At 41.7% G+C, this 27,281-nt stretch overlaps 1 long non-coding RNA gene across 32 annotated transcripts in view; it reads left to right on the top strand.

Moving 5' to 3' along the window:
* The window catches only part of LOC138759331 (uncharacterized), a 186,920-nt gene that overhangs the window by 120,327 nt on the left and 39,312 nt on the right, over positions 1-27,281 (top strand). The window contains exons 12-13 of one of the 32 annotated variants that reach the window (XR_011354780.1): positions 16,315-16,564; positions 17,943-18,094. The exons of 29 other annotated variants lie outside the window; for them this stretch is intronic. This is a non-coding gene — a long non-coding RNA (uncharacterized lncRNA). Of the gene's footprint in view, positions 1-16,314; positions 16,565-17,942; positions 18,095-21,189; positions 21,749-27,281 lie in introns of those variants that run through there. 2 more of the 32 variants (XR_011354767.1, XR_011354783.1) reach the window with 2 other exon arrangements.

The following is a 27,281-nucleotide window of genomic DNA, read 5'->3' as shown; positions in this document are numbered from 1 at the left end:
TGTGCCCTTCTTAATACTGTTAGAATTCCCTCAACCTTCTCTTTTACAATGGAAACGAAAAATCAAATGAAAATTAGGGAGAAGTCTAACCTAACCATATGCACTGAATAAAATAGACAATTGCACAAGCATTATACTCTAGCTTTGAAATTCTGTTACCCAACGGACTATAGAACCAAATTTTACTGGCAGAATACAACACATGTATGATACTGTGTTGGAAGTTAAGTGCATGCAAAGCATCATGAATCTCTTTTCCTATGTATTTTGTCCTTAACATCTGACAATCAATGGGGAAAAAAATGATCCAACAGGAGTAATGTGCTGTTTTTCAATAACCAAGATAAATAATACACTGCAACAAATACGTTGAAAAATTCTATTCTAATCTAAAACAGAAGCTTTGGTGTATTTCTTCTGAAAAGTAATGATCACACCATGATTGGAAACAGTTGAATGTCTTCAACTAATTGTGGCTTTAATCAGCAGAATTGCATGTGTTTTCCCTTAGAGTAGAAACCCTTGAGTTGGTTCTGTTTGCCCAGATCAAATGGAAAAGAGCCACAAAGCTTTTCAAATAATGAGGCAAATTTGTTTGAAAACTGTTCCAAAAGGCCATAACAAGACAAGCCATTCACAGGAGCCTTGTTTCTGTTGCACATGAAGATCTTGTTCTACTTGGGTGGCCTCAGCCTTAAGGTAACATTTCATAAACCAGCTGATTCAAGTCATGGTTAAATGGCATCCTGGGATTCACTTGACATAGGTGTCATATTTAATAACAGTCATCTATAAATAAAACCAGCGCTCTATCCTTCAGGCTGACAGAGCTATTAACAAGAAATGATTTTGTGCCCATGTAACTGCTCTTCCTGTCCAAATAAATACATCTTTATCAAAGATTTTGTGATGTAAAATCACACTGATCAGATCATTAGTCTTCATTCTACAATCCTCCCTGCAATCTTTTGCTGAAATAGACACTTTGTGTCAAGCTTGGGATCCAGATTTCACCAATAAATTCTCCTATCCAGGCCATATTCATGTTGATGTATTTGAGGAAAGAATAACTTGGAATTTGATCAGCGAAAGTATGAAATTATACTTGAACTCTCATAAGCACCAATCCTTCCTTTACAGGGTATATGAGGTACATGTGTGTGGCCATACATAAACGTATTCATGAGTTCTGATCAGCAAGTGATGACAGTGCAGCCGACTGGGTCATTTCACAACTTTACATTTGTTGACAGGGATAAGTACTCTCAGACCTCAAGTAGCAGATGATAAGGAAAAGATCAGATGCAATGAGGGAATTCTCTCAAATTACCGTTTCTGTGTAGTATGATCAAATGAAAATGATCAGATCAAACAGTCTATCAACATGAAATGCATTGGGTGTGTTCCTTCATCAGAAGCACCTAAAGTGTCGTATATCAATAAGAAACCAATTTTCCTCTTGCATTTTCATGTTCATTATACCTTTCTTTATTTGGTCTTTATGAAATCTACGCTGGAGATTTTCTATTTAATTTCAGTTCAAGCAAAATCTTTTGATGAAACAGAGACACTTTGTGTCAAACATACAAAAATAGATTTGTATTAACATTTTTTGGAATGTTTCACAATTGCACACAAACTATTTTTACATTTCTCAAAGGAAACTGTTTTGGAAACTTAAGTTCTGCTAATTTTTTTTAAACCAAGCATTTCCTTTTCTCTTTTCATGCAATTTAAAACGTCAAGCTTAAAATTTAATTGTTTATTGTCACATGCAGTATACTGAGGTGGTGAAAAACTTAGTTAAGTGTGTTATCCAGTCAAGTCAACATATCCTTGAGTGCAAGAGGTAGTGCAAAGTTAAACAAAAGTGAGGGCATGGTGTTGCAGAGAAAAATTCAGTTAGTGCAAAGGCTGTATCATTTATTGATGGGAAGTCCATTCAATACAGAATCAGAATTTATTGTCATGAACCTGTCAATTCATTGTTTTGTGCCAGCATTAGAGTTCATATATTTCTATAAGCCACATTTCAAAATCAATAAAATGGTGCAAGAGAAATAAAAAGACACAGCAAGGTCATGTCTGTGGTTCTTTGGTCATTCAGGAATCTGATGGCACAGAGAAACTGCCCTTGTGTCACTGGGTGCTCATTTTCAAGCTCCTGTACCTTTTTTACCCAATGGTAGTAGAGGGAAGAGGGGGGTGGGGGGTCCTTGAGGATAGAAACTGCTTTTTTAAGACAAAGTTTAAGCTGCTTCTTGTAGATGTCCTCGATGGAGTGAAGTCTGGTGCCTGTGATGTTGCAGGCCGAGTTAACAACCCTCTGGAGTTTTTTCTTGTCCTGAGCATTGTCACCTCCATATCAGACAGTGATGCAACCAGCCAGAATGCTCTCCAGCCAGAAGTTTTTGAGTCTTCGGTGACATGCAGAATCTCCTTAAACTCCTTGCAAGGTTTAGTCGTTGATGAGCTTTCTTAGATTAGATTCAACCTTTATTGTCATGGTGCCAAGTACAATATAAAATCAATGAAATACAATTAGCATTGAACCAGAAGTTAAAAAATAGTGCTATATACAAATAACTACATGTGAATAAAAACAAGGGCATTCAGCAAGCAAACAATTATAAAAGTACTGACAGTACAATGTGAGTGCAGCACCACTCAGCGCTGGGATTTAAGGTTCAGCAGGATCACAGCCTCGGGGGAAAAAATAGCTCTTCTTGAGCCTGCAAGTTCTAGTAAAAAGTCCATAGTTAGGGTGAGATGCATCCTTGATGCTTCTTTCCCTGCCCAGACAGCGTTTCTGATAAATGCTCTCAATGGAGGGCAATTGGATGCCAATTATCTGCTGGGCAGTTTTCATCACCCGCTTAAGTGCTTTGTGGTCCAATACCACACTGCCATAATGCTCTCAATGGTACAAATCCATAAGTATCCCAGGATAGATACTTTCCTTAATGATTGCATTGACATAAAGGCTCCAGGACAGGTCCTCGGAGATGTTGACTCAGGGAATGTAAAGTTCTTGATCCTCGGCACTGCTGACCCCTCAATGAGGACTGGTTCGTGCTCTCCTGCTTTCTTTCTGAAGTCTACAATTATCTCCTTGGTTTTTCTTGTACTGACAATAACCACAACAGACAGCTTTAATAAACTAATATGTACACCAAGAGGTCTTGTCTCTCTGCAAGACAAACTTGGAAGGTGAGGCTGTAGCTCTAGACTGCATTATAACAAGGTGACCCCTGGTGACCTAGTGGTGTAATTACATATCACCACATTCACCCCCCACTTAAAAAATTATTTCCCACCCCATGTCCTCCTTCCCTTGTTTGTAAGTTCATAAGTCCAAAATTTTTCATGGCTTCCATTGCCTTCTGGACCTCCTCGGTAGTGGTATAGGGGTGGGGATACATCAGAACACAGGATTGCGAAGGGGAAATGGGAATATTCATATATTACATTTAGGAAATAGACATTTCTATTATTGGACGGGAGCGGGCCTTTAAAATCGAGGCTGAGGCACTCTAAAGGTTTGGTAGCTTTTATCAGGGTGGCTTTGCCTGGCCAGTAAAATTGCGGTTTGCATTCTGCACAGATGAGGCAGCTCTTGTTCACTGACCTCACTTCCTCTACCAAAGTGAAACAGTCTAGCGAGCCCCGGTTGGCCCAGGTCATTGTGCAAGCTCTGCAACTGGGACGTGTGATTAAGGATGGCACAAGTGCCTCTGGACAGCACGTCCGGGGGCTCGTTGAGTCTCCCGGGGCGGTATAGAATGTCATAGTTAAATGTAGACAATTCTATCCGCCAGCGCAGGATTTTGTCATTCTTAATTCTCCCCCTATTCTGGTTATCAGACATAAAAGCCACAGACCATTGGTCCATGACTAGGGTGAAGTGCTTGCACGCCAGATAATGTCGCCAGTGCCTTACTGCTTCCACAATGGCTAGGGCCTCCTTCTCTACTGCTGAGTGTCTTACTTCTGACCCCTGTAGGGTTCACGAGAAAAAGGCCACCGGTCGTCCATCTTGGTTTAGGGTGGCTACCAGAGCCACATCGGATGCACCCGTTTCTACTTGAAATGGGATTGACTCATCTATGGACCACATGGTAGCTTTAGCGATATGGTCCCTAATGTCCCTGAATGCTCTGGTGGCTGCTGGGCACAGTGGAAAACTGAGGCGTTTATAAGGGGGCGGGCCCTGTCTGCGTAGTTGGGGACCCATTGGGCGTAGTAAGCGAACAGACCCAAACACCTTTTTAGTGCTTTCAGCGTGTGTGGCACTGGGAAGTCTAGGAGAGGGCGCATATGGCCTGGGTCTGGGATGATTTCCCTATTCTGCCCTATGTAGCCCAGGATTAGCAACTTCCTGGCACAAAAGATGCATTTGTCCCTGTTAGGTTCCTTTCCTCGGCTGCCTGGAAGTAGCATTTTAAATTCGTGTCATGATCCTCATGAGTGTGACAATCCACAGATTGTCACGTTGCCTAAGTAGGGGAAGACCGCTTTCTGTTGGAACTCGTCTACTATTCGGTCCATTTCTCTCTGAAACAAGGACACTCCATTGGTTTCACCGAAGAGAAGTCACAGAAATTGATACAGCCTGCCTTCTGCCTCAAATGCCGTGTAAATGCGATCGCTGTTTCTAATGGGCATTTGGTAGTATGCTGCCTTCAGGTCTATGGTGGAGAACATCTTATACTGCACAATGTTGTTGACCATGTCTGCAATGCGTGGCAGGGGGTGGGCATCTAGTTGTGTAAATTTGTTGATTGTATGGCTGTAATCCACTACCATGCGCAGTTTTTCTCCTGACTTTACTACAACCACCTGGGCTCTCCAGGGGCTGGTGCTCTGCTCTATAATGCCCTCCTGTAGTAGCCTGCGGACCTCTGTCCTAATGAAGGCTTTATCCCTCGGGCTGTACCTCCTGCTCTTTGTGGCTATTGGTGTGCATTTTGGGGTCAGGTGTGTGAACAGCGGAGGGGGTTCTATGTTCAGGACAGACAGGCTGCAGTGTTATTTCTTCGTAAGGCGTAGTGGGGGGTGAGGCCCGTTGTGCACTATTGTAATGCTTTCTAACTGGCACTGAAAATCTAACCCCAATCGTACCGGGGCACAGAGGTGAGGGGGTACTAGTAATTTGAACCCTTCGTATTTTGTGCCCTGGATTTCTAGAGTAACCCTGCAAAACTGTTTTACCTCAGCCACAAGTCTGCTGGCTGCTAACGGGATCTGGTGCTCACTCAGGCATGTGGGGAGGGCAAGGCGGTTGACTAATCCTTGGTCAATAAAACTTTCAGTGCTTCCACTATCTATTAGGCAATTTACCCTCACATCATTAATTTTGATCCACACAGTGGTGTCAGATAAATTGTGTGGACTCACCTGATTCATGGGTAGGGAAGCAAGTCTGGTGTGTCCTTCCATCCGATAGTACTCGGCGTCATATTCATCTCCTGAAGACTGTGTCCTCTGCTCTGTAGCATTTGTCCAAGATGGCCGGCTGCACATTGGCATCCCGCCTCTCATTAGCATGAGAATGGGCCTTGGCTGTGGCCTTGGGGCTTCTGCAGACTTTTGCATAAAGCCCTCGTTTTCTACATTTGGAACAGACATTTTCTCTGGCAGGACAGAGGGCTCTGGGGTGCTTTCTTTGTCCACAGAAAAAGCACTTGGGACCCTCAAGGTGCTGCTGCTGTGAATTCCTGTGAGGCAGCATACTTTTCTTTTCATGGGGCTAGAGAGTCCAGCAGTGTGAAGCTTGTCCCAGCCCCAGGGTCCTGTGAGTACTCCTCTGATTCTTTCCTGGTGCTTTCTAAAGCTTCTGCAATAGTCTCTGCCTCATCTAGCCCCATCATTTCTTTCTCCAGCAATCGATGTCTCCTCTCAGTGGACCGTATGCCCGCAATAATTCTGTCCCTAATAAGGTCCTCCACATACTCCTGAGCTGATACTGCTTTAAAGTTGCAGCCTCTCGCCAGGTCTTTCAGAGAGAGTATAAAGTCTCTGGCAGACTCCCCGACTTGTTGTGACCTAGTCATGTGTCTGTACTGGGAGTGGAGTTCTCTATGCCCCTTACTGTAATGCCTCTTTAAAATGCTCATTGCCTCTTGGTAGGACCTGGCATCCTGTATAAGGGAGTAAGGGTGGTCTCCCAGCTACGCTAACAGCAGCATTAATAGCTCTTTATCCGATCCCTCAGCACCCTCCACGTAATTCAGCAAGGATCTCTGCCAAAGTGTGTGCCAGCTCCGGGATTTCTGGGGTCGAGCTCCAGCCTGTCTGCTCGCAGCACATGGCTAAGCCACAGTCTCTAGTCCCTTAGGTGTAGCAAGGGTGGACCCTGGGGTACTGGAAGCTGCTGCTGGGGGAGTGATGGTAGCAGTGTCTGCTTTTCCTGGCTCTGGAGTGGTTGGGAATTGTGCACATACGTGGTGATCAGGAGTACGACTTGTGGAGATCCTTTCACCCGCACTTGTAGTGGCTCCTTTCTGATCGGACTGGGGTTTAGGGTTGGCGGCGCCTGTACCGACTGGCGAACCCATGGGCAGGCAGAGCTCTTGGCCGTTTCTTACCTGCCCTATCATATTTCTGTAGTCTTCCCCGCATTCCACCACGATTCCAGTACAGCGGTTCCTCGCAGTCTCTGTCCTCGGAAGCACATGCGTGCTAGTCATCCCTGGATTCAATTCCCCAGGAAGAGTCTCCAGGTGGTCGGGAATGCGCGTTGGAGCAGAAGCAGCTTTCATCCAAGTAGCTATCATATTAGTTTATTAAATTGTACTGACAATAACCACAACAGCAGTGCGACTATAAGACAGATTTAAAAAACTAATATGTACACTAAGAGGTCTTGTCTCTCTGCAAGACAAACCTGGAAGGTGAGACTGTAGCTCTGGACTGTTTTATATACAAGGTCACCAGGATGACCCCTGGTGACCTAGTTGTGTGATTACATATCACCAAGGTTGTCTCCCTCCTTCCTCATTGCTGTCTGTGATTTTGCCGAAAACCATGGTGTCATAAGCAAATTTGCAGATAGCATCTGAATTCTGCCTAACTATACAGTCACAGGTGTAGCGTGAGCTAAGCTGTACTCTAAAAACAGAGGGGAGAAATTGCCCCTGAATCTGGTGGTGCATGTTTTCAAACTCGTGTATGTTTTGCCCAACCAAAGTGGGGGGGGGGGGGGGGGGGGGGGGGAGATGTCCTGAGTTACTTTCTCCAGTCTCTGCAAATTCTTCCAGTCTTGGGACAAACAGTTCTAATACCAAGCTGTGATGCTTCCAGACAGGTGAAATAAAGATTAAGTTTAAAAAAAAATAAAAAAGGCAAACCTTGGAGAACAGATGTTTATTTGAGGCAAACCAGTTCACAGAAATTTTTATGACATTACATAATCAATTGAGATTCTTAAAAATGTGTGACATGCACCGAATGTGAGGCATGTATTACAAAGGCCTAGATTTTTTCTGATTAATGACTGAGATTTTACATATTTAAACATGGAAATCCTAAAAAGAAGCATTAGTTAGTGCTGAAATTTTTAATGCGGACTGCCATTGGGCACTCCAGGATCCTAGGGACAGAGATGAACCCTGCTATGCTACCTCAGCTTTTATGCCGTGAATTTGGTACTCAAGTACAGTGGCAGGCTAGAAACACAAGTTCAAAGATCCAACTGATTTCAATGAAGGACAGCAGGGGGAAGGTGGGAAATAAGTTTCTTTTCTAAAAATTGCATTGTTTCTGTTTCATGTATTTAAACTTTTTTAGTCAACGTTACCTTTTAAAAATGTTAAAATTGTGTATTTCTGTTTGATAGATTGTATATGCTTTTTGAATGCCAGATGGTAAGAGATACTAAAATCCTTGCTGAGTCTGACTGGAATTTTATGGGGGTTGGGCTCCTTCAATTCAAGATCCTGGCAGCTTTCAGACCACATGGAAATAGAGTCTGGGATTCTTCCAATCACATGTCAAGGAACGACCATGGGTGGCAAATGGGAGTAGTGAGGCCATCCCGGCAAGTTCTGGACTGTGATTTAGATTTGGGACAGAAAATGTCAGTGAAATGCTAGGTGTTTTGCCAGCCCCTCTGCAGACAATATACCTGTAGTCAAATTATGAAGACAGAGTATAATCTGTTATTTGACTTTAAATAGAACCATTTGCTGCGACGTTACTGGACTTCAGAAAACTAACAAAAACGCATCCACTTGTGTAGATCTATTCAGGCAAAGCTTCAGCCACAGCAGTGAAATCTTACATTACCTGGGTACAGTTTGACAATTCCACCTTAAGCGCCAACTGCGCTGGCCTGGGGAAATATCCACAAAAGGCGCCACATGGTGGGTGCCTGGAAGGTTAGATTACATGGGATCCAGAGTAATTGGATTCAAGATTATATTGGTGAAAGGAGTCAGAAGGTGGTAGTGGAGTGCTCAGTGGAGGCCTGTGACACAGGTATTCATGCTGGATCCACTGTTGTTTGTCATTCAAATTGTTTATATAGTTGACAATGTCATTTACATGGTTATTAAATTTATTATCATCTGACTGTGTTTCTCTAGACCACGGTCCACATGCATACACAGTACACATAATATCACTTCTATACATAAAGATATACAAAATAATTATATATTTTCAGATGATATGAATATCTAATAGGGTGAAGAAAGTTATTCATCTTTGGGCAACACAGCTAGCGCAGTAGCTTCTGCAAGGGCAGCACAGTTGGCCCAACACCTTTACAGTGCCAGCAATCGGGACCAGGATCTGAATCTTGTGCTGTCTGTAAGGAGTTTGTACGTTCTCCTGCATGGGTTTTCCCTGGATTCTTCTCTTCGAAAATGCATGGGGTTTGAAGGTCATTTGGTGTCTTTGGACAGCATGGTCTCATGGACCAGAAGGACCTGTTACTGGGTTGTATGTCTAAATTTAAAATGTAAGAGAATCAACTGGGAAACGGGCTAAGGATTGGCAGATGGACTTTCACTTGGACAATTGCAAGGCTTTAAATTTTTGTAAATTAAATGAGCGCAAGACTTGCATAGTAAATGGTAGGTTCCTGAAGAGTGTTGGAGAACAGAGAGACCTGGAGTTATGGGTACCTGGCTCCCTGGAAGTGGTGGTACAGGAAAACATAACATAATACTTAGCTTCAATGGTCAGAGCACTGAGTACAGGAGTTGGGACATCACATTACGGTTATACAAGATATTGGTGAATTCACATGGAGTTACGCGTGCAGTGCTTGTTGCCCAGCTTTTGGAATGACATTAAGCTGGAAAGACTGAAGAAACAATTCAGGACCAGAGGAGATGAAATATAAGGAGAGACCAGATAGGCTGGGAGTTCCCCTCCCCTCCCTCCGCCCCCCCGGAGTATAAGAGGCTGCAGAGTGACCTTCTAGAGGTATGTAAAATGATGATGGGTATAGATAAGGTGTAATGAAGGCTAAAACCAGTGGGCATAGGTTTAAAATTTAAAAGGGATGTGAGGGATGACTTTTTCCACACAAATTTATGAAACAAGCTGCCAGAGGAAGCTGTGGAGGTGGGTACAATTTTAAAAGGCACTTAAACAGGTACATGGATGAGGAATGCTCAGAGGGATGTTGGCCACACACAGCCAAATTGGACAAGCTCAGGAACACAATTTGGTCGGCTAAGTTGGGGCCAGAGCACCTGTTTGTGCACTATTATTATTTCTTTGTCTCTTGGAGAACTAACATGCTATTGTTCACATGAAAGCCATGATAATGAGCCTCAGAAGCCTTTTAATTTCATAGAGAGGGCACTAAGGAGAGTTTAATGATCTAATTTCAATTAGTAATCACTTCAGTTGGCCCAAATTACGCAGTCCGGAGATGAGGCAAAACGATCAAACTAAAATCTCTCAGAAAATGCTGGAGAAACTCAGCAGGTCTTGCAGTGTCTATAGGAGTAAAGATATACTACTGACGATTCAGGCCTGAGCCACTTTTCAAGGTATAAGCAAAAAGCAGGCAGGCATCTCAATAAAGACAGAAAAAAAGGTGGAAGAATGGGAGGGGGAGGAGTCCAGATCAACAAAAAAAAATTGTTAATTGGATACGATAAGAGGAAAGGTGAGAATTGATTTTGGCTCTGTGAAAGGAGACAGAGGGAAAAGGGAAGAGAGAGAGAGGGACAGCTAGAGGAAAGAAGATAGAGGGATGAAGATGAGGATGGGGGGGTGTTCATAGAAACCGGCAAAGTCAATCTGGTTGGAGACGGAAGATGAGGCGCTGTTCCTCCAATTTGCATGTGGTCTCAGTCTGGCAATCACAATTGAACTGCATGAGACCTGATCTATGTCTTCCCTACTTCATCATGGAAGGAAATGTATTTTCATTCTAAATGTAATGCTACTTTGAATCAAAGATTAGTTCAAACGTTTGGTAAAATATGAAAACACCACTTGATTAAGATGAATGTACAGTTATGATTGTTAAACAGACAAACAGAATAAAACAGAAACTTATCATCCAGTTTTTAACATGTAAACCACATATTGAAAATAATTTTTCTGCACATTTTGTCACGTTTGTGCCAATTTTCTTTTAAAGTTCCACCTGTCAGGAAATCAGCCAGTGAACTTCTTGTCACAATTTATACGCACACGAAAACATTATCAGCTAGACGGTCACACATTCCTAGCTTCCAAAAAGAAATTGAATCCAAAGTTTACCTCCAATAATTCCTCTGTTCTTTTCTCCAAAATAAAATCCAGAATCACAAATGAATTAAACATTTCCCACAGGGACATGGATTTTATTTTCACTGACTTCCCCCCAAATGATTCACAATTGCTGCCTTTTGCAGACAGAGAGCACTGACAGAAATTTTGACTGTTATCTATCACCCCTGATGATTTTTTGTATTGAATTGGGCCTCAAAAACCTGTTCAAGGGCTCCAATTACACAACTCTCTAATGTTTAAGAACTAACCTGTCTCAATTTCCCTTCTATCTCCACTTGGTCTCATCCAAATATCCTGTTGAGGTATAAAGATTTTCTTAAAAAGTCGGTATTGCCAATGGAATAAATTCTGACAGGCCAGTGTTAAGCGAACCACCTGTTAATTTATTCCATGTATTTTCATTGTATTAAAGCATGGGTATTTTACACATAATATGTGTTTTCCCATTGTTGTTCTAACATTGCTACAGTTTCCCCCTTCAGGCAAGGGCATGTTTATTATTTGGAAATCCAATATAGGTTTAAATTGAAAAATAACAACAAGAAGCTAACAAGAAATAACAAGAAGTTAACCTCCCCTAATCGTGGTAGCTAACATAGGAAATCTGAGGGAGTTTCTACACGGTAGAACTTAGATTTAAAAGTAAATTGAACATTGATATAATTAAAAATGTCTGATTTGTAGGCTCCAAGGTATCCTGGGTAATAAAACTACCAGTCCAAGTAGGCAATAGTGAATGATGACCTTCAGCAGGTTCAGCAAAGTGCTTTTAACAGAAACAATCTAAAATAAATGTTTATCTAATTACTATCAGTGAAATTCAATAGCTTCAATTACACATTTTCTCCTCCTGCCTTTATGATAAGTTTAATCGTAGGATCAACCACTCGGTCACAAAGTTAAAGGCCAAAACCGTGGAGTTCCTGTGAGTGGGGTGATCTGTCATGATAACAAGTTCCTCCATTAACAGATTCCAAGAGCAAAATCATGAAAAATCGAAAGGGTGAGCTGTACAACTCCCAGGAAAGTAATCGAAGCAACAGGATATTCATTAAATAGAAAAGAACACTTTTTGGAAGATGCCTCTGCTCCGTATCTCTCACTTCCCTGGAAAACCTGCATCAGGGGCTTTTTAATAGGTTATTGATTAAATGCTTCCAATTTCAACAATTACAATATGCCATTGCAAACAATCACAATATGTTTTTTGTTCATTTATTTGCATACTTATAAAACATACTTGAAATCTGAAGGTAAAAGCTACAGTAAAACCTCTGGTATCCAAAATGCAAGCAACTGGCAACCTTAAGTAACCGGCAAAAAAGAAATACATTATAAAAGTAAAAATAAATAAGAATAAAATCATAGATAAAAATACTTAAGCTTATAATTGTGAAAAGAAATGTTCTCTGAAGTAACACATAAAACTGGTGAAAATGGGAACAAATATTCAGCCAGCGGAGTGACATGGTCATGCTTGGCTCAGAGCAGCTGCATGAATGAAGTTGTGTGAAACAGCAATGGTGTCATCAGAATGAAGACTTGATTGATGTCGCTCGTCATTGGGGTGACTCTCTTAAAGTGCCTCCTTATCCCTGCTGAGTAAGTCACCCTGGTCAGAGGCTTTATCCGTAAACTTGGGGTGGGGGGGAGGGGTTGTTAATTATCTATAATGTTATTGTTTGTCTTTCGGGCAGTTCCCAAGAGGGGATGGAACCTGCAGTTGCAGCGCCAATCAAATATTTTCAAAGAATGTGACTGAAAATAAAATAAAATGCTTTAAGGTTTCTCAGTGGTTCTCAACCTTTTTCTTTCAACTCACATACCACTTTAAGTAATCCATATGCCATAAGTGCTCTGTGATTGGTAAGGGATTGCTTAAGGTGGTCTGTGAGTGGAAAGAGAAGGTTGAGAATCACTGCTCTAGACCCAATTGTTACTGAAATATTTTGCTTGAGAAAAATTGTCATTGGCCCATTTCCTTTGGAGTTCTGAAACCGTGCACATAACGAGTCAATGAGGTACGATTAAAACAGTGGTTTTCAACCTTTTCCTTTCCACCCACATACCACCTGAAGCAATCCCTTATTAATCACAGAGCACCTGTGGCATAGGGAATACTTAAAGTATAAGTGAGCAGAAAGAAAAAGGTTGAGAACCACTGGTTTATTTATTCAGGCGAGTGAAATTTGTTCAGTGTAAGTACAGTATGGTATTTTTGCCTTTTGTCTATTAAACTGTTTATTCCAAATGCAGGTGTATTAGTTAGGCATTGTAAGTCTCAAATAACCAGAAAATACCCTTATCTAACATCTACCAATCCTCTTAGGAGGATTGGAAAGGAAAATGAGAGGGGAAAATAATTGAATAACTTTACATGCTCGCTCACTCTTTCAGTTGTACATTACTATGTGATGTTATTGAGGCTCCAATCCGGGAAAGGCAACAAGCCTCCAGTCCTCATAAAATCCTTGTGAATCTTTTCTGCATGCTGGGCAGCTGGGCAACCAGATTGCTCGCAATACTCTTGTGTAATCTCACCCAATTCTGGCACAATCGTAACATGCCAACCCATCTCCTGTCTTCTGATGTCTGAGAGTCAGCACTAGGACTGACCTAATGCAGGCTCCAATTGGCATTTCCTCAAGGTGGGGGGGGGGGGAGGAGGTGGAAATCAGGAGGTCCAACAAGAGTGAACCCTATTCACCACTTAGAGGACAAACTGACAGATTTACAGGTCATTTTCTGAGCCGGGAACTTCCTCAAGGCTTGAACCCCTGCTGGTTCTATTCAAAACTACTGGCCTGCAGCAAACAAGTTGCAACCCATTAAAAGTTACAACCAAGGACTCCACTTTGCAGCCAATGCATATGTAGAAGAAAAGTGAGCAGGCAGGCATTCAAGAATTTATCATTAATAATTAAAGTATTGAAAATAAGGAAAACAAATGAATGAGACAGAGAAAGCCAGAACCAATTTGATAAAGAACGGCCAAACTAAGCGTACTGCCAAGTTCGCAGATCACAATTTTTGTTGCAATTTAGTTTCATCCTGACAGCTGGAGAGGTGCGAAATCCTGACATACCAGCTGCGATTACACATTATATCAGCCAGATTACTCTCCAAAGGCAGTAATAGCTTTGGGACAGATGATGATGGCAAGCTAAAAGTGCCATTATTCATTTTCCCCTCTTCTTAACATGACTCATTGGCCAGTGCATCAGATGGACGAGATCTTGGCAACCTCAAGCATTCAAGATAAAAGCATCGGAAAGCAGATCTCTGGAAAGGCCCCGAAGCATCCAAAGCATTTGTTTTGTTTTATGGGAGGATGCAAAGCATACTTAACTCTTGGCCTTCGAAGTCTTCTCTGCAAATTATTCCAAGACCTAACCTTGATGTGGCAGCTATTCACTCATTCCAAAAGCAACAGGAAATAATACGCGAGAGCTTGAGATTGAGCTCCCTCCGCGATTCTTATCAGTATGTTCTAATGCAGTTAGAGAAGCAAAATGGTATGACACAAGAGCAAGAAAAATACTATGTGATATGTCACCACAATTGGTAAATTATATCAGATTATTTCGAAACTTCAAAACATTTAACAAGTGCCTGGTCATCAATTTATTAGTGAACAATTTACACCTTCACCAGTCGGAGTATATTTCTATACATTTCACAGGTCTTTGCCCTCAGACAGCTCCAAGAAAAGTGCAGAGAACAAAACAAAGGACTCTACATCACCTTTGTTGACCTCACCAAAGCCTTCGACACCGTGAGCAGGAAAGGGCTTTGGCAAATACTAGAGCGCATCGGATGTCCCCCAAAGTTCCTCAACATGATTATCCAACTGCACGAAAACCAACAAGGTCGGGTCAGATACAGCAATGAGCTCTCTGAACCCTTCTCCATTAACAATGGCGTGAAGCAAGGCTGTGTTCTCGCACCAACCCTCTTTTCAATCTTCTTCAGCATGATGCTGAACCAAGCCATGAAAGACCCCAACAATGAAGACGCTGTTTACATCCGGTACCGCACGGATGGCAGTCTCTTCAATCTGAGGCGCCTGCAAGCTCACACCAAGACACAAGAGAAACTTGTCCGTGAACTACTCTTTGCAGATGATGCCGCTTTAGTTGCCCATTCAGAGCCAGCTCTTCAGCGCTTGACGTCCTGCTTTGCGGAAACTGCCAAAATGTTTGGCCTGGAAGTCAGCCTGAAGAAAACTGAGGTCCTCCATCAGCCAGCTCCCCACCATGACTACCAGCCCCCCCACATCTCCATCGGGCACACAAAACTCAAAACGGTCAACCAGTTTACCTATCTCGGCTGCACCATTTCATCAGATGCAAGGATCGACAATGAGATAGACAACAGACTCGCCAAGGCAAATAGCGCCTTTGGAAGACTACACAAAAGAGTCTGGAAAAACAACCAACTGAAAAACCTCACAAAGATAAGCGTATACAGAGCCGTTGTCATACCCACACTCCTGTTCGGCTCCGAATCATGGGTCCTCTACCGGCACCACCTACGGCTCCTAGAACGCTTCCACCAGCGTTGTCTCCGCTCCATCCTCAACATCCATTGGAGCGCTTACACCCCTAACGTCGAGGTACTCGAGATGGCAGAGGTCGACAGCATCGAGTCCACGCTGCTGAAGATCCAGCTGCGCTGGATGGGTCACGTCTCCAGAATGGAGGACCATCGCCTTCCCAAGATCGTATTATATGGCGAGCTCTCCACTGGCCACCGTGACAGAGGTGCACCAAAGAAAAGGTACAAGGACTGCCTAAAGAAATCTCTTGGTGCCTGCCACATTGACCACCGCCAGTGGGCTGATAACGCCTCAAACCGTGCATCTTGGCGCCTCACAGTTTGGCGGGCAGCAGCCTCCTTTGAAGAAGACCGCAGAGCCCACCTCACTGACAAAAGGCAAAGGAGGAAAAACCCAACACCCAACCCCAACCAACCAATTTTCCCTTGCAACCGCTGCAATCGTGTCTGCCTGTCCCGCATCGGACTGGTCAGCCACAAACGAGCCTGCAGCTGACGTGGACTTTTTACCCCCTCCATAAATCTTCGTCCGCGAAGCCAAGCCAAAGAAAAGAAAAGACAGAAGAATATCAAGCATGCTGTTGAAGTACAAAAATAAGATCCAAATGGGTTAACTATTTTGGATGTATGGTATTTTCCCTTTAAAAGACAATGTCTCACTCTCCATGTATGGCAGGAACATTTGCCAGTTTAGTTCCTTCAGTGACATTTAACAGTTTCCTTTTACTTGTTCCAAGTGGTTAGCAGTTGGAAAGAAACCTTTTTTTTTAATGCGCTGCTTTCATTTACCCTGGGGTGGTGAGTCGTTTTATCAAGAATATTTCCAGTGAGAGTTTTACATCCAGCATCCCATGGAGAGACACAGCCACATTCTCTCTCAAACAGTGCAGTACAAGGCCTATGGAACTTCCTTTGTTGTCCATGGAGATTTTCTCCCACTTATAAGCAAAACAAAGTGTGCTATATTGAAATTCCAGGGCCAGAAATATATGTGATCATACTACACCTGTTTTCCAGATATTGAGCAACTTTCTAACCCAGTGGTCATGAGGGGTATTACATGGTGTACGTGTGCCATGACGGTGTCAGCAAAAACAAAGGCTTGCAATGGCCACGCATGAAATGGGAATTAGGGCCTTTATCATTTCAAACATGAGGCCTCGCAACTGCTTGAGGCTCTCTCTACATTATGAGGCTCGGACTGCAGTTACCATGTGCCAGGGAATTACTTCAACATGTGTCCAGAAGAGAGGCCATAACCAAAAAGGTAAGATGTAAAATAGACTTGAATGAACCTGGAGCTGAGAGACCCCCCCCCCCCCCCATTAAAATATGCAGTGCTCTTGCCAGCCATCCCCTCAGTCTCTTGTCCAATATGTCAAGATCCCTTTAGCCAACATCACAGCCCTCCACAATCCAGGACACCCCATTCCAATCTCCATTCACCACCAACTCTTCCTCCTCATCACCACAACGCTCTGGATCAATCTCCTCACTCTTCTTGTCAATAACACACCAACTGATCCCAATCAACTTTAAGTGGTGTTCCCCCCCCCCCCCCAACTCCTGTGTTTGTCCATGTGACATTGGCCTTATGTTCGAGCTCTTTATTAAGCTGCTTGATGATGCCCATCATCTGAAAATTGCTGGTATAATGATAGAGGGGCCTGATGACTCATACAAGTCAAGTCAGATGTAAATATCAATCACCATGCAAACTCTGACACTCTCCGTTTGGCATTATTCATGACTTTGTCTACTCGGTCAGTTTCTTTCTGAGATATTATCCACAGAAACAGAGCAAAATAAAAATCAGGAGCTGGAGCAGCTCATTCAACCCTTTGGCTCTGCTCCACCGTTGATCATGGTACCAGCATCCAGCACACCCTCCGTTCTCGCTGCTACCATCAGGAAAGACTTGCACCACCAGGTTCAGGAACAGCAGCTATACCTCCACCACACTCTTCAATAATAAACTCATTCGTGGACTCATTGAAGGATTCTTACTTTTGAACTTTATTGATTTTTTTCCCCTCTGTATTGCACAGTCAATTTGTTTTCATTACTTCATATGTGCACTCCCAATAAGTGGTAATTCTGCCTTCACCCACAGGAAAAATAATTTTGGTTGTATGTACTCTGACAATAAATGTGAAATCTTGGCTAATTGTCCACTTCAGTTACCACGTTTATGCTCTCTTATCCAACCATCAGAGGGAGTGGAATGATATTTTCTACATTTTCTAGAAGGAAATCTTTTGGTCCACTGAAGGGCAGATTTTCAAAACAATCCCATCAACTCCACTTACTTCCCCATAATGATTATCACCTGTATTAGGGAATCAAATTCAGCAACCAATTATTCCATGTTTTTAGGAAACTAGAGCACTTAGGGAAAGCCCACATCATTTCAGGGAAAACATGCAAACCACACAGATACAGTAGCACTGAGGGTCAAGATTGTACTGAGTTACTGGCTCTGTGAGGGAGCTAAACTACCTGCCATGCCTAAAAACTGTCTAATGGGATTGCAATATCTCTTAAAGTCACCTTTAGGATGTTACAATGTCATACCACACTCTTGTATGCCATCAAATCTTTAAATAGTTTTGTCAGAATCTGCATAATTTTCGTTAAATTGGCAGGAAAATTCTTCAGAGAGGCTAGCGACATTATGGGCACCAGTCTTCACCCCATCGAGGACATCTGCAAGAGGCATTGCCTTAAGAAAGGAGCCTCTTTCCTCAAGGACTCCCACCACCCAATCCATGCCCTCTTCACACTGCTACCATCAGGAGAAAGGTACAGGAGCCCAGAGATGAGCTCTCAGTAGCACAGATAGTTTCTTCCCCTCTGCCGTCAGATTTCTGAATGGACAATGATCTGCAGACAGTTTCTCACTTTATTCTTGCACTAATTATTTATTTTTGAAATGTAATTTAGAGCAATATTTGCACTGTAAAGCTGCCACAAAACGACAAATTTCATGACATGTTCATGTCAATAAATTCTGATTCTGAAGTTATGCAGTAACATACTTAGTGACGTTCACATATGATCAATTTAAACAAGGATGTATTGTCCAAAGTGCAGACAGTCTACCTTAAACTCTAGCTTCTGAGATAGACATTAATTAAGAATGAGTCCTGCCAGTTTATAACAGTGAGATGTGAAATTTCAGTTGTTTTCCTCCAATTATCTGACAGTCCATTACCAGCAACTTACCATCATGCATTCAATAAATATAAATGCACGGATCATGCTTCTTGAGCCCTTTTGCCTGTACCCACTGCTCAGAGCCTCAATAGTGTGGATCTCTCAGTGGCCACCCATTACTTCCTTATCCCATTCCCTTGCTGACATGTCTGTCCATAGTCTCATGCACTGCCTGACTGAGAACACCTGCAAATTGGAGTAATAACACCTCATCTTTTATCTGGGCCCTCTCCAACTGGATGGCATTAACACCATTTTCTCCGGATTCTGTTATTTCCCCCCTCCCCTTCTTCTTTCCCCATTGCCTTTCCCCTAGTTTGTTTTCTCTCTTTCTTCCTTCTGTCTCCTTTCACAGAGCCAAAATCAATTTTCACCTTTCCTCTTATCATATCTATTTAATACCTTTTTGGCTGTTGGTCCTCCCCCTGCCATTCTTCAGTTTTTATTCAGATGCCTTCCTGTATTTTGCTTATGCCTTGAGGAAGGGCTCAGGCCTGAAACGTCGGTTATCTTCACCTCGTATGAGCTCCTCCAGCATTTCTGTGTGTTTTTACTGTGATCACAGCACCTGCAAACATTTATGTTTCACTCAGAGCATCTACTACCTTGCATTGTCCTAGTTCAGACCAAGAAGGCCTGAATCTGTTGCTTGTGCAAACTGCCAGATATTCCAGGGAGTTTTATTCTAATTTTTTTTTGGAGCACAAGAGGATAGAGGTGTTGGGAGAAATGACAGTGAAGCAATCTCCACAATATTACTGACTGAATTTGTGTAAGATTCATTATTCTAGGCAATAAAATATTTCCAATCCAAATGTATACATAGGCAATTGTATGTTGCAAGAAAATGTGGCTAAGATTTATAAAATAGCACAGGAGAGTATTGCTTAAGTTAAAAGTCAAGAAAACAGAAGATGTGTTCAAATCCCACGGTGAAAGTTTGATTCAAGAAATTAAATATTTGACATTAATAGATAATAATTTTGAAATTACTCAATTCATTAATGTCATCCAGGAAATGGATCCACCCTTATCTTGTCTTTCCCAAAGATGACTCCAATACAATGGTCAATGAGTTATTCAGAAGCAGGTCCCAGGTTAGAGGGCAAGAGTGTTTGGAGTGAGAGAAGGAATATTTATTTACCCTGTAGATCTTGAATAGAATTCCAAATCAATTTAAAATATCTTAACACATGGTGAACCCATTGACTTCGTTGCCACGGAGCCCAAATTTTAAAATGTTTTTAAGAAAGATGTAGATAACATTTCTCAGCATAAAAGACATCAAGGGTTATGGAGAGAGAGCAGGATGTAATGTTGAGGTGAGTGCGTGGTGGAGCAGGATGAGAAGAACTGACTTCACCTATTTTCTATTTAATTAGTCGGGGTTAAGAATTGAGATTGTGCTTTGACAGTGACATCAACAAATCATGAAAAATGTCTATCTTTTTCAATTGATATTTACGTGCAGTAGATCTCTATCTTAGTGTATTGTCACCCAAAGATTTGAAAGAAATCCAGATAAAGATAGCTTATATGTTAAACTCAATAAAAATATTCATAAAAAGAAAAGAAAGTTTGTCTCCCAAGATGGAGACAGAGGGATCAAGGAAGGGAAGAGTGTTGCCGGAGATGGACCAAATGAATTTGAGGTTGGGGTGAAAATTTGCAGCAAAGTGAATAAAGTTGACAAGTTCATCACAGGCACATGAGGCAACACCAACATAGTTGGCAATGTCTTTGGCTTGGCTTTGCGGACGAAGATTTATGGAGGGGTAATGTCCATGTCAGTTGCAGGCTCGTTTGTGGCTGACAAGTCCGATGCGGGACAGGCAGACATGGTTGCAGCGGTTGCAAGGGAAAATTGGTTGGTTGGGGTTGGGTGTTGGGTTTTTCCTCCTTTGTCTTTTGTCAGTGAGGTGGGCTCTGCGGTCTTCTTCAAAGGAGGTTGCTGCCCGCCGAACTGTGAGGCGCCAAGATGCACGGTGGGAGGCGAGATCAGCCCACTGGCGGTGGTCAGTGGAGCAGGCACCAAGAGATTTCTTTAAGCAGTCCTTGTACCTCTTCTTTGGTGCACCTCTGTCTCGGTGGCCAGTGGAGAGCTCGCCATATAACACGATCTTGGAAAGGTGATGGTCCTCCATTCTGGAGACGTGACCTACCCAGCGCAGTTGGATCTTCAGCAGCGTGGATTCGATGCTGTCGGCCTCTGCCATCTCGAGTACTTCGATGTTGGTGATGAAGTCGCTCCAAAGCGGAGGAAGAACTGAGGAACTTCAGCTGTGTAGCCTTGCATGGATTGCTCTACAAAGCCAACAAGAAGGCAGGCATAGCTGAAACCCAGACAGATACCCATGGCTACTCCTCTGAGGAAAAAGTGAAGATACTGAGGGTAAGAACAAGTTCTGCCAGGTAGAGGAGGGTGGTGGTGAAGGGAGACTTGTTCAGTCTATTGTTAAGAAATAATCAAAGCACTTTGAGACCTGTGTGGGAGAATGGAGATGTAAAGCGATTGGACGTACATATGTGGCAGTTCAGTTACACCAGAAGTACATCCTTCATCTCTTATTCTGAAGAATAACTAATCCAATGACTTTTTTTGTTATAACGAGTGAAGCTGTTCAAAGGGCTATGAGTTCTAATTGCATGGATGTTTTCTATGTGGCTTTGTACCAGGTGGCAGGAAATTGAAGACGCCCAGATTTGTGAGGCTAGAAGAGCATAGTATTTTCTTTTAACGAGAGTTTCATTGAAGACAAATTCTTGATACTGCAACCATTCCAACCTGTAAGCTACAACTGATGATTGCAAGGATGAAAAGGACATTGACCAGATGAAACATCAATAGCACTGTGAGAGAACAATGTAAATGAATAAGAGCCTGCCAATATCCAGCACTTCAGCACTGGGAAAGAGAAAATCTGTTGTCACACCGACACTGTGCAAACACTGGGGTGTTGAACACAACAGCAGCCCACTGGATTCAGAGCAGAAGCACACATCTGAAATGCCAAACTTCTTGAGACATCATCAAAAGTATTCCATACCAATCACTTTTGGGAGTGGTAAATCATATCACATCACTTCTGCAGCTATAACTTCACTTGTCATCGTTGACTGGCAGTAGCTCAAATTAAAGGGTGGAATGTGACAAAAAATGGTGAGCTGCAATCTTCAGTGATGGATTCCAGTGTCAGCTTGGCGACTTTTAGTCTGAACTAAAGTTCAACTTAATATTGCTGAAAGACTAATTAGGCATTTGATTATTTTCAATAATTTTCATCTGTTTTGACCTTTTTTAATGTTTCAGTTATTTTAATTTGTCATGCAGCACTTTACATCTTTGGCCTCATCATTATATAATAAGAAAATGGGATCAAAAGTTATAAACTAGCAACCACCCCCCCCCCGACCCGTGTGTGTGTTCAGCCCAAACACACATCTGTTCGTAACCATTAAATGTGTTGCAGCCATTAAGAAGTTTGACCTTGCACTGAAAATGTTCCTGTTACTTTGGAGGAAGTTCAGCAACTAACTGAAAAAGATCATTAAAATATAAAGAACTCCATAAATGCACAAGAATATATTTTAAACATCCATGGATGTCGTCAAATCCTCCCAAAATGTTTTATGGCAATGAAATAGATTAGTAAGCGGAAGAAATATGGTTTCAGTTGATCAGCAGTAAGCTAAATCTTTCCAAAAGACCAGTACGAATATAGTCCATTCACAGGAAGAATAAATATTGCCAATATGCAAGGTTCTATTCACCTACTCCTTCCAGGTTTAATGAACCATCCCATTACAAGTGGAGGAAACCGCAAGGCTGAGTAATATCTCAGTGAAACTTAAAAGGGGTGGCCATTTATATTCAATGCTGGAGCCAGAACAATTTATTTCTCTCTGCCCCTTCAACAAACTCTATCCTAAAAAGATCTATAGCTTAACGCACTTTGCTGCTTCAGTTTGTATTATTGATCTTTTGTTGAAAAGAAAAAGTCAGTTGGTTAAGTGGATTTCTGGTTTTCATCACCCTTGACTTATCCAGAAGCATCTCATTATCTGGCCACCTGGTTGAAAACGACAGACACGTTTACCTTTGTGTTAAACAACAGCAGCCCATCAGATTCCACCATTCACATTGGATGTCAACCATGACCTGATAATTAGTCTTTAACTGCATCAGCAATTCCATGGGCTTGGGTGGAATGAACATGTCTCCCTTAGTCAGCTCTGCGATGTGTAATTCTATTACTAATTCCAATACTTTGGCTGGGAAACTACCATGGATTTATTAACAAGCCTGGAAGAAAAAAAATGCATATTTTTGGTTTGAAAGTTAGCTATTTGTAGTATTAGTTTATCCATAATTTGGGTTAATCTTGCCTTATTTTTTTTAAATATAAAAAGGATGATGAGCATGTATTATATTTTATAAACTACTTTTTACTTTCCCTTCTGTTTGTTGTTTTGCAGTCACAAGGAAAGACCTTGAATTTTCACATTTTAATCAATAACACCCCAAAATAACATCTCTAAAGACATCTTTAGAAATTTCAGTATTCTTTTAAACACCAGTAAAATTATGTGATGGCAATAGATTTTATAATTTCAACCATGAGCTTTGCTTTTCAAAAGCATTTTTTTTTCTTCAAATTCTGGGTGCTGTGCATTAATTGCAGACCAATCAAATTTGCTTGTGAATGGTTAGCTGAGTTTGGAGTCAGTGATTGGTTAACTCTTAATAAAATTAAAACTCGATAGGTTGGCTAAGTGGAGGTTGTTTCCCCTGGTTGGGATACTAGAAAAGGGGTTGAGAAATATTGTGTAAATCACTTAGGACTGGGATGAAATGAAATTTCTTCATTCAGAGAGTGGTGAACCCATGGTGTTCTCCTCTCCAGAAGGCTATGCAGGCCAAGTTGTTGAATATGCTGATGAAGATATATAGATTTATCAACATAAAATGCACCGAGAGGGAGCAGAAACATGGCTGAGCAATAGAGGGTTAGCCATGGATTGTAGTTTCCCGTAGGCAACTTCTTCAGATAACCCAATCAGTCATTTTGAACTATCCATTATCTACTTCATCTATTATGAAGTAACTCTTCTTTTTCAAAGAAAATACTCCATCCTCATCACTAGAATGAACTTATGTAACCACTGATGCCTCCCCTAAACTTTCTTCCACTCACATTAAGTGGATGTCCTCTGGCCATCGCTGCCCTGGGGAAAAGGTACTTTCTGTCCACCCTATGTATGCCTCACACAATTTGACATGTCTGTATTAAGTTGCCTTTCATCCTCTGTGGCTCCAAAGAGAAAAGTCCTAGTTCACTCAAGTTTTCCTCACAAGACATGTTCTCCAATCCAGGCAACAACATGGCTCTGCACCATTTCTTAAGCTACCGCACCCTTCCTATGATGAGAACTGAACACAATTCTCTAAGTGAGGTCTAATCAATGTTTCATAGAATGGTAACATTACCCCATGGCTCTTGAACTCAGCATGCAAACCTGAGCTGTCCAAGTAACTTGCAAATGATTTCTGATCAAAGAAAGTGGTCTGCAAAAGTGGTCAATTTTGGTCAGCTCACAAAGCTCATGTATCACCTTAAATGCACTGAATTCTAAATGATCTGGATGGCACAGTTGGTGTAGCGGTTAGCACAACGTCTTTTCAGCACCAATGATCAGGACCAGACTAGGGTTCGAATTCTGCACTGCCTGTAAGGAGTATGTACGTTCTCCTCATGCCTGCATGGGTTTTCTCTGGGGGTTCCAATTCCTCCCATTGTTCAAAAATGTATTGGGGTGCAGGTTAATGGGGCGTAAATTGGGCGGCACAGACTTGTGGGTTAAAATGTGCTATTACCATGTTCTATTTAAAATTAAAAATTTTAAATCTGGCCTCCTCAGAATCAAACAAGTTTGCCTCATTAACCGACTCATTTACCAATAACAGGATCCTGCAGAATTTCCTAACATGACATTCCTGTGTTAGTTTTGTGCAATGCTCCAACATATAAAGAAAAAACTTAAAGGGGAATCATTTTGTTAAAATTGACTTGTACAAGCTTTGTTCTCTCGCAAACTTTAGTTATACAATGCCACAATATTTAATTATCGCCGATATGATTGGTAAATTAAAATAAATGAAAAAAGAACAGCAGATTCTAGCAAATAGATAAGAATTAAGAAAAAATACTCGTATTTATGCAGCATCTTGGCAGGGACCACAAAATCTCCTCAAAACAGTTAAAATGACAGAAGGAGAAGACGAAATGAACTGACCCAGTACGTAAAAGTAGACGACACAAATTTCTTGTTTATTTCCATTGTGTGATGACATTGTTTAATGGGTTTAATGTATCATATGTGTTGAATGTTGAGTGGGTGGGGAGCGGGGGTGAAGGAGGGAGGGAAGGGAGGGGGGAAAAGGGGAGAAAATGACACTCTGTATATTCAAGAGGGAAATGTTTGTGTGTATTTTGGTCAGTATGGTTCATAATGTGAAAAAAAAACAGTTCACGTGCAAAGAAATGTCTTTCATTCATAACTCATTGCTCCAGAGAGAAATTAAAAACACAGCATCAAGGCAGCACTGATGAGCTTAATACAAGCATCCAGGCTAAAACATTTTAAAATTTGTCTTTGATCATTTTCAGTTAAGGAGCTATACTTGGGTTCTAAATGTTCAGCTGGTACTGCTTTGAAGTGTTGAAGATTATTTTTCACATGAGACATTGAACTAAAGCTCTGCCCCAGAAATAGATTTGTTCAACTCCAAACCAACAATGAATTTGTGCAATCAAAGGAAAACTGGAGGGACTGGACAATTCAGGCAGAATCCATGGACAGAAATGGATAGTCAATGTTTTGGGTTGGACCCCTTTATGGAGACTCTCAATTTGAAATTTCTTGAGTCTCTTACTGATTTTGTGTTTTGATTTCTTACTTTATGGCTATATTTACCCTGCAATTTTTATGCGCACATATTAGCGGGTACACTTCTTCCATTCCCATGTATTTCTAAAGGGTCAAGAACTTCAGACATAAAGGAAGGAGCAAAATGTAGATTCCTTTTAGTGTGTTCATCATTCAATATAATCTTTCCCACCCATTATATCTCCCAATGACTATACTTTGGGATGTGGTGGGGTCATGAATATTGTTTGCATATTCAAATGTCTCGTTCATTTTATCAAGTTTTAACACGTGGAAACAAAATACTGTCATCCTTTTACTAATATCTTGTTTAAACTGCCCTTTTCTGCCAATATTTGTTTTTGTTTCCCTCCATCTCTCTGGCATAGAAATTGCCTTTAATCTCTGAACTATTACATTTTATTTTTCTTATCTTCTCCACCAGAATTATTTTGTAGAAATTCCAATACAATCAGAGGATATCGGTCCTAATTTGCCTATTCTGGTATGTAACTTCCAGCTGGACAGCAGTCATAGGTTTCTGCTGTACAGTTAGTTTACTCACGGTTGCCTAAACTTATTGTTACATCATCTCTTACCTCTATGTGTAAGCAACTTTTCTAGCTTCTAATCAGAAAGCAAGTGCCAGCAATTACGGCAGTAACTGATGGTCAGTACATCCGATGTTCTGATCTCACAGCGTTGTGGATTTTTCAGATTTATTGTCAGAGTACATATAGGGCATCACATATATCTCTAAGATTCTTTATCATGCCGGCGACACAGTATTACCACTATTCATAGTACAAAAAAAAACTACACAATGTAAACAAATAAATAAATGTAAACAAACTTACTGTGTGATACAGAGGGGGGAAATCAATTAAGTGCAAAAGTACGAGCAATTAAATGAGTTCCTGATTGAGTTTATTGCTGAGGTGTCTCTGAGGGGTAGCAGTTGTTCCTGAACCAGGCAGTGTGAGCCTTGTGGCACCTATACCTATCTCCTGATGGTAGCAGTGAGGATAGAGCATGTGTTGGGTGGTGTGGATCCTTGATGATCGCTGCTGATCTCCAATGGCAGTGTTATCTGTAGATGTTCTCGATGGTGGAGAGGGTTTTGCCTGTGATGTCCTGGGTTACGTCCTCTACCTTTTGCAGGGCTTTAAACTCAGGAGCATTGATGTCCCCATACTAGACCATGACGCAGCCAGTCAGCACACTTTCCACGACACATCTGGAGAAATTTGCCAGGGTTTGCGATGTCATACCAAACCTTTGCAAACTCCTGTGGAAGTAGAAGCACTGAAGTGCTTTCTTTATGATGCCATTAATGCGTTGGGTCCAGGAAAGATCCTCCAAGAGGATGACTCCCAAGAACTTAAATTTGTTCACCCTCTCCACCTCTGATCACCCAATGATCACTGGATTGTACACCTCTGGTTTTCCCTTCCTGAAGTCAACAATCAGCTTCTTGGATTCGTGACATTGAGTGCGAGGTTGTTGCTGGTGCACCATTCAACCAAGTTTTCAATCTCCCTCCTTTCTGTTGACTCATCACCCCTTTTTATGCAACTTACTGCAGTATCATTCTAGTACATAATATATCCACAGAGCATGAGAATGCATGCTGTGTGGCAGAACTTAACACACAGGTTCTAGGAGTCGATACAAACCAAGATTACACCAGACAGAATAAAGCTGCATAATTATAACACCAATGTAACCATTACCCAGAGATAATGCAAAGTGAGCATTTGTTTTATCACAGTGCAGTGTCTCCAAATGTCTGTACACTCCTTAGTGGGGTAAAATGATAAAAATGCAGGCACGGTGATCGG

The sequence above is a fragment of the Narcine bancroftii genome, chromosome 3, assembly GCF_036971445.1.
Source record: "Narcine bancroftii isolate sNarBan1 chromosome 3, sNarBan1.hap1, whole genome shotgun sequence".
NCBI lineage: Eukaryota > Metazoa > Chordata > Chondrichthyes > Torpediniformes > Narcinidae > Narcine > Narcine bancroftii.
Note: the sequence above shows the minus strand (reverse complement) of the source record. Positions and strands in the feature narration are given on the sequence as shown.